The sequence below is a fragment of the Anarhichas minor genome, unplaced genomic scaffold (genome assembly GCF_050575085.1).
Source record: "Anarhichas minor isolate MPS153535 unplaced genomic scaffold, ASM5057508v1 ptg000007l, whole genome shotgun sequence".
NCBI classification, from domain to species: domain Eukaryota; kingdom Metazoa; phylum Chordata; class Actinopteri; order Perciformes; family Anarhichadidae; genus Anarhichas; species Anarhichas minor.
In genome coordinates, this window is record NW_027466453.1 from 16,465,965 (window position 1) to 16,475,000 (window position 9,036).

Here is a 9,036-nt window from a genome sequence, read left to right on the forward strand (position 1 = left end):
ATGTGTGTGTGTGTGTGTGTGTGTGTGTGTGTGCGTGAACGCATGCACATGTGGAAGTAAGTTTCTGCGTGAGTGTTAATGACAAGAGGGGAAATTGGAGTAATGATTGTATTGATCCATGCTGATGCTTCAGCCGTGACATAACTACACACACTAATTGGGCTGCTCTAGTGAAATGCAGGAGCTACTTATAGTGCCTCTGAATCATGTCTATTCACCATCTAAATGACAGACGTGTGTGTTAGTGAGAGAAAGAGCGCGAGTGTGTGCAGGAAATGTGATGTTGTATGTTCGATTTCCTTTCCGAAATACCGTACAGCGATGCAATGACTCTAAAACTCTGAGGCTGCCATGCAGTCTTGAAGCAGCACATTTATTTTAAATGAAACTAGTCATTTGAACAATGTTTTCAAATGGTGGATTTCCTACTTTTGAAAAATGCGTTTTAGAGTTGGGGTGACATTTTGGTTATTAGTCAGGTATTGATCACTCCAGTTAGTCAAAATGCAGACCGCTTGTGTTCACATGCTGTTCTGATAGAATTGAAAAAGAAAATGAATGTAAAACTAACTAATGACTGAGAGAAAAATAGTTGTGGCACTGATTTCAACTTTGACGGTGCTAATAACAAAATGGATAAAGAATAACGATACTGGCAAGAAAAAAGGGGCCAATGGCAGGAGCCTGCTGGCGACCTCATCCGGGGAATCCAACATGTAAGGCAGTTGGAAACACACCGGAAACTATAGTTTTTCTTTGTACTGGCTAAAGCTGGACCTGGTTAGGTTAAAGTTCAAACAACTTTCCTGTTAGTGGTAAGTTGCGATAGACCTTTTTTTTAAAGAGGACATTTTGACTTGTCACAGTAGGAAAAGCAAATGTGTAAATAATCAGATTAAAGATGGCTGAACTCCATTCTGCTGCTTCAGTTTCAGGCTCTTGTTAATGTGCAGGCCGACTCACTGTCACATTGTCGTGGCTTACCGTGACTCATGAATAAAACGGAGCTGTTGTTAATGTTATTAGTAACACCTGTGGTTTTCCCACAAGTACTCTGTGCAGTGGGACGGAAGCTTTTTTTCACAGCAAACTGTCACACAGCCGATCCCAGATGGCTTTAAAAGTCTTGCACAATATTTTTTTTCTCACATAAAACATTTTTCCTTCTCTAACAGTACATTTGGCAGCATTTACTGACGTATATGTAAATTAAGTGTCTTCTTCGTGTGACGAATAGTCTTAAACATTAACAGAAGTAGTACAATGTGTGTTGTATTGTGCAAAACTGTGATGTGAATGGGTTAAGAAGCGTTGTTCTGGATGACATTCTCAGGTTAATCTAATATTTGATGAGCTTTAGAAGTAGAACTTGTAGCCTACGCAAGTAGGACCTCATGACTGGTCTCTGATGGCCTTGAAAGCAGCTGTTGAGGAGAGTTTTAATATCATATATCTATTTGGGATATTTCAGGTCTTTCAGGTACACAGTCCCAACACCATCGGAGCGGTGTTTGATACAATACCATGAACACTAGTACGATCTAATGTAATCCAGCATTTCAACCTCCATCCTTTTCTCATGCTTTCTGTCCGAATATCAATCCCCCCCACCACAGATACTGCATCACCACAAATAAAAGGTGTGTACTTTATATGCTGTCATATTGGAATTAATAATATTTGACTCATACCGGCAAACGCTGAACATTAATGGACCCAAAACAAGATTAGAGGCAAAATAATACTTATTTAAAACATCTTCAAATTTGAAGAGGTTTTCTTCTTAGTGGTAGTTGGTTATTGCATGACACAAGGAGAAATATTGTAGGTATAGCTCATCAAAATATAGAGGAGGACTGTGGTTCGTTCATTAGAACCTGCAGCCAACAGAAGTGTTACCATGATGCATGTTGATTCAACTGACTGATGTTTCACTGAGCAGAGAGTGAAACAGCTTCTTGATTCACCAGATGTTTGCGTCTCAGTGGAGTCACACACTATTCAGCAGAATTATGACCTGCAGCTTTATTTAGTTGTGAACTGACTGGACCCACGGGAGTACCATATAAATAACTGTTCTCTCACATCCACATTTAGATACAGTAGACGGATATTTGGTTGTTTAATTAGAATTAGCATTGCAGAGTTCAGGGTGTTACTGTGCCGGTCTCTTATTTGAAACAAGTGGTAGGCAAACAGTGCCTTGTTAAATACAATATGTACCAGCTTTTGTCTTTCACACTGAGTTTGATTAACTTACTGAACCTTAGACACGCAGAGCACAGTGTTCGGGCCTATCTCAGAATTTCATTTTTGTATCAGTACATGCATTAGCCTACTAAACAGGCAGGCCTACTTCAACATAATTTAATTACATAAATAATACCATGCGATAAACTTCATTACATCTTGAAACATTCTTTCTTTCCATATCTTTGCTGTGAAATCTCTTTCAGAGGCGGAAAAATGTATTTAGTGGAAACATAAAGATTCAATATTCAGGGTTATTTTCATATTAACTATAGTTTTAGCCAACGGAATATACCATATGAACCATTGATAGGGCCACAGGTTATTCCACCACCCGTAATGATATTATTTGACACTCAATTGTTTGAATACTTACATTGTAATGTATTTGGTTATTTACGGTAACTCTCAGTGTGTGCCTCCGTGCCTCACGTCGGTATGTGCTTGAGTGACCCGACCCTCATCCTGCTCCCCATTACGTAGGCCACCCCAAGAAATACCTGCCCTGGCTCCAACCATCTTCCATCCGAAAAAAGAGTCCCATGTTGTAAGAAATGTTGGACTCTATTGTACTAATTATAAACTAATTTAGCAAAACGTTAGCATCCAGAGCTATCGTTACTCCCGAAGTACACTAGAGTCTAACGTCTAACTGGGGCCTTGTTGTTTTATTTCGCTACAAGGACATGTGCCCACTGTTGAAAAAAAGGCAAACTTCAGAAGGACGACACTGACGACGTCCTGTTAAATCAGCAACACTTGACAAATACAATCCACCTAAAATGTTATCCAGAGTATTACTGTCTCCGTTGACTGCTCTGGTGAGGAAGCAGTCTCTGGATGTCAAATAAAAATGCATGTTTCTCTCTTAGAATTAGGTGCCAGTAAAAACCAATACACTTACATCCACTGAGAAGTAAAATACGCAAGCCTATTAAGTATGAGCTGAGTTGTATGATATTGAATCACATTGTTTTATCAGATGGTGGACCATAGCTGTGCATATCAAACCATCTGAGAAGAAGACATAGGCCAACATGCCCCATCAGTACTGCACAGGGCATATACTGTATTGAACTTATTAGGAAATAACATATCATGTAACATGTTGGGGGAAAGTTGAAACTAAATGAGTCATCCTTTAGGACCCACCGACCTTTGACCCTAAATGCCCATTTGACCTTGTCGCATCCATATCAGGAGTTCATGTAAACCACGCAACCCTGAAAATGGATTTTCATGTGTTCAGTTGTTTGTTTCTCTGTAGATATGGTGCCGGCAATGTGCACATCTGCAGGACACTCATTTTACTCATTCACCCCCCCCCCCCACACACACACACACACACACACACACACACACACACACACACACTATATCAGCATACACTTTAAGTGTGTATTTCTGTACTGTAAATGGAGAGGAAGTCAATATATGTTCTAGCTATCTATAGTGACCAGCTCAATAGGAAATATAATACAAGTAATGTGTTCTGTAAATTAACCTCGCTTTCATTATCATAAGATGGGAAGTTAGAAAATTCTTCAGAGTAATTCTGTGGACTAAAGAAACGATGTTAATTCAGTAAAATATAAAGCATGCTGTCAGTTTATGCTGAACTGTAGATGGCATGCGTTTTGTGTTGTGTGTGCTTGTGAGTGAGTAGCAGTGCCTGAATCTCCTCGTTCCATATCTGATCCTGTAAGACGTAGAATCAATGACCGATCAAATGTCCATTGGCGACTAGGTCGTAACCTCTTGGCCCAGCTGTTTCACTGAGGAGTCGACCTCCATCTTTTGTTTCCAATATACTGTAAAAGAAGATGTGTCACTCATTTTCTTTCTAAAAATGCAGGTTGATGGAAAGCGTGTTGTGTGTGTGTGTGTGTTACTTCCTGATTGTGTCAGCAAATTGCCGAGGGAAGCACTCTAATATTTTCTGGTCCGTGAGTGTGTCTGAGTCTGTAGCAGGTTTTTTTTTCCCCCAATGGTGTACCTGATCAGGCCAACACCAAGAAAAGTCTCTCACTTCCTTTGCAATAATGTGAGTCGAGACCAGAGACACGCATAGTGACGGTACATATAAGTGATTAAGAGAGGCAGACGAGGAGAAAGTGAGACGTAACCAGGAACAGAGAGAGAGAGAGAGAGAGAGAGAGAGACCTGAGTGTTTTTGGGTGGATGTGGAGAGTCAGTGATCTACGTTCACTGCAGAATCTAAATTATTTATTGGCCTTTCTCCAGCTTGCAACTGTCAGCTGATAACTACACAGACTTAACATCAGCTTAGTTTTGTATTGTTTGTGCGTGGACAGATTTGTTTTTGTTTGAATGCACATGTTCTTACGGATTTGTTGACGAAAGTCTGTGGTCCAGTTATTCTTATGATTTTTCATTAAAAACATACACAAACGCACACACGCACACACATGCACTCTTACAGTAGACGCTGCTGATCTCCTCAATGTGGTCACATCCATGAGTCTCTATCTTTCACCCCAGACCAGACTAAAGATAACAGGAGCTGCTTGAAAAGAGCAGTTTTCAGCAGCCACCCCCCCCCCCCCCCCCCCCCTTCCCTTCACCCTCTTATGTTCTATAGTTGACGTAAAGACCTGATTGTCAGGAAAGTTGACAGCATTATCATGGCGCATATGTGTTTGTGTTTCTATAGCGTTGCCACATTATTAACACAAGTTAATAGTAAGTATTGGGGTAGTTCTCTGTGGGATAAAGTGTGCTTTTCTAAAGCAGAGGAGGGAAGGAAAGAGTGGAGGAGATGAGGTACAAATCTATTCCTGCTCTGCTTCTAATATGCAGCTGGAGTAGAGAGAGAGAACAGTGAGATGGACTATGGAGTGACGAAGTCAGGAAGACAGAGACATTATAGAGCGGGGTAGACTAATGCGAAACAATGGAGAGAGAGAGAGAGAGAGAGAATCAAACTGCCTGTCTGCATATAAATCATTTAACACAAAGCGGTGAAGAGTCAAACACTCAGCTACACTGCAGCCAGAGCACACACACACACACACACACACAACCTTGTTTTTGTCAGTGAGACAGACTTTGCTTTGACTTACATACATTTGGTAGAGACTTCCCTCACCATAACAGCTACATGCTTAGCCTCGAGCATAACCCAAAACCTAAGCAAAGAAACATGACATTTCATGGCTTTACCATATTGGAGGTGAGTTCCCATAATGTGACTGAACAGATTTCTCTCTCTCTCTCTTTGACTGATAGGAAGTGAAGATTTGGCATCTCCTCTCACGTTTCACTACCTGTACTTTTTGTCTTTCACTCAAAGCCAATCCATCACTCTCTTCTCTCTCTCTCCTCCCCTCCACTGCAGCTTGGCCTCGCTCTAATTGGCCGCTTCCGCCTTTTTGCGATGATAATTTAAAGCATTTGTTTGAAGTTTTGGGGATACTTCGCAGAACATCCTGACAGCTGCAAGCCTTTTCTAGTTTAGTTTGCTCATAATTGTTGGCAATAAGAAGTGCGTCTGTTTGTATGTGTGTTGTGATTCCTGTGTGTGTGTGTGTGTGTGTGTGTGTGTTCTGTGTTTGCCCTCTGGGCTCAATCTGCCTGCCTCGTACCTTTGACTGTCTGGTAATAAATGTGTGAATTGATCTGTATCCTGAGTCCTTACGGGCAGACTCGGCACTGGGCAACTCGGCAACATCCTTATAGCTTCACTTGATGTGATATTGCTCATTGGCAGAGGATTGGTTTACCTGTACCTTGTCTGTGTGTGTGTGTGTGTGTGTGTGTGTGTGTGTGTGTGTGTGTGTGTGTGTGTGTGTGTGTGTGTGCTTGTGCATGTGCTTGTGTGTTTTACTGAAATATATCTGTCTGTTCTCCCACAGTGCTCTTAGAGGTGGAGTAACACTGAGGTCATTCTAGGTAGTAAGGAATCTACATTTACCCATTTCTCTTTCTGTCTTTCTCTTTCTTCCTGTTGACTCGTGAAGTGAATTGATCTTTTATTCACATTTTTCAAAATTGCACAGAATGTATTTTTTTTTACCACAGGCAAGCAGAAAGTCTGTGAGATAATCTTACATCCACATGCACTTTTTTTATTCCATTGGCTCCTCATGTTTATTGGCTAACATCTTGAATACATGTAAATGTATAGTGCCATGAAGTGCTGAGGACGAACGGTTCACCAACAGAAACTGAAAATGACGAGCAACAATGTTCTCAGATTGTAAATTGATCCTCGAAATTCTGATGAATGCATCATGTCAGCTGCTTTTTTGATATACTGCAGATAGGTGCCCTTGTAACATGTGTGGCAATTGAGAAATGGAAGCAAAATCGATATGGAAACACGCTGCCGTGTAGCAACCAGGACATAAATCACAATAGAAATGTTGGTTTCAATAGCTGAATCAACTTTGTTAGTCTTTAATGGTCAAATGACATTTAGGATTTATTAGAAATGTAGATAAGTATCATAGAATTATGATACTGTCCGTCCATGTTTACTACCTATGTCTGCATTGCACATTGAATAGAAGATCTTCCCTTCTTTCTCTCTCTCTCTCTCTCTCTCTCTCTCTCTCTCTCTCTCTCTCTCTCTCTCTCTCCTCTCCTCTCTCTCTGCGTTTTTCTCCTTCCCCTTCCTCTTAGCTGTGCATTCTGGCTCTGTTGAATAATTCAGTTGAGTTGCTGGCTAGTTCGGACGTGTGTGTCTGTGTTTGTGTTCAGTGTGTGTCTTTGAGAATGCATATGACTGCGTGTGTGTGTGTGTGTGAGGGGTGCAGTGACGTGGGGCTATTTTTGGGATTCTGATACGTGGAGAGAGAGAAAAATAGAGTCTGTGATGGATTGATTTTTTTGGGGGATTTTTTTTATTTTTTATGCCTGTGTTCTTTAGTCACGTGCTGCGGCTTTTACGAGACAAACTCTGCTGGAAACCTGCACTCTACCTGCAGGGCGTGCTGGCACACACACACACACACACACACACACACACACACACACACACACACACACACACACACACACACTCTTTGGCTGCTAAGTGCATACTGTTGAATCAGCAGGTACTGTCAGGTCTACAGACACACGTTCATACTAACACACCTGCACCTGCACCGCCACCTGAACATACAGCTCATGTAAAAAAAATGTCATATGCTACACTGATATTCTACACACAGCCCACAGTGCATACACACACACACACGCACACGCACGCACGCACATAAACCACCGTCAGCATCTTGTACAAAGTGACAACTCGGCTATATGTGGGAGAGGCGGTGGCAGGGGTGAGATAGAGACACAGCATATGGTGTGTGGATAAACAGGCAGCAGTAGTGGGCGACTGTAAAGACTCTACACACTGATTGATGCTAAATCCGACTGAGAGAGGCCAAGCAGGGCTAAACTGGCCTTCGAGCACTCCTATCTGTTTGGCAACGTGGTGCCTAAGTGGGATGTGTAGAATCATTCCTTATTTTTTACCACTGAGGCATGGGTTTGGTTTGGGTTTCATGTCAGACAGTGTTTGATACCTGTTCTTTCTATGCTTTTGGTCACAGTATTGAATGCAACAGTACAAATCCTGTTTTGTTTTTGGATCAATATTGTCCCGTGTGACAACGCCTCTCTGTGGAGGCCATTTTATTGCGGTGGATGTCCTCCACTGCCGAGTGGGTTTGCTGTAGGGAGACACAAGCAAAGCGGATCACTGCATATCCTCATTCTGGAACGAATATATGTGACTATATGTGACTCCATATTAAGTATTGTGGACTTTAAGATTCCCGGCTAAAGCTTGAAAAACAATTAAATATATCCATTCATTTTACAAATGAATTGCTGGGTGTGAAAATGCACGGCAATATTTGAAATATGTAGAGGAACTTTTCTGTGAGTCTATTAAAAATGTATGATGCAGGAATAAAATGAGGCGCCGCGACCGTGTCTCTTATCTTTTATGGTTTGCTGATTATCAAAATAATTTGGCTAGATAGGTCTCAAACACAGTGCTTAATCCTATTCATTCTTTATCAAATCAGTGCTTCTGAGGGAAAAATGACAAGGAAATGAAGCAATCATTTGAGCTGTCCTGCTAGTGCTGCACTGCATAATGCAACAGGACAGAGAGGGAGAGAGGGTGAGGAGGGGAGAGAGGATGAGAGAGGGTGAGGAAGGGCGAGAGGATGAGGAAGGGAGAGAGGATGAGGAAGGGCGAGAGGATGAGGAAGGGAGAGAGGGTGAGGAAGGGAGAGAGGATGAGGAAGGGAGGGGAAAGTATCGAGGGCCATATAGAAACTGACAGTTTGCTAAATTTTGACTTCTTTTTTTTCTTCTTCTTCAAAACATTCTCATGCCACATGACCAAATTAAATTCATAAATTGTTTGTTGACAATATTTTTTAAGTACGTCCTTCATACCACAAACAAACACACAAAAAGAGACAGATGTATAGAAAGATAGAATACTAGTAGGCAAGGTGATTATTTTGTCCTTGTGGCTCCATTCGTTTTCATATTTGCAAAGCCAGACTCTTGTCTCTCAAGTAAACTGTATAAAGGATTAGGATAGTGAAATTAGCCTTTTCTTTTCTTGACAAACATTTGAAGTGAATGTATTACAGTTAACAAATAACAATCGTGTTTATCAGAATAAAACTAGTGCATGGTGTGCTATTATGCTTGGTTTTATTAATCGGGGAGGCTGGCACCTTCCTAAAGGGTAGCAGCTGGTCTGGACTCTACTGGCAGACCAGTGTTGGTCTGTGTGCGTACAGCACATGTATG

At 41.4% G+C, this 9,036-nt stretch overlaps 1 protein-coding gene across 1 annotated transcript in view; it reads left to right on the forward strand.

The window, feature by feature from the left end:
* The window catches only part of cacna1aa (calcium channel, voltage-dependent, P/Q type, alpha 1A subunit, a), a 66,367-nt gene that overhangs the window by 1,239 nt on the left and 56,092 nt on the right, over positions 1-9,036 (forward strand). The gene's annotated exons all lie outside the window — the stretch shown is intronic.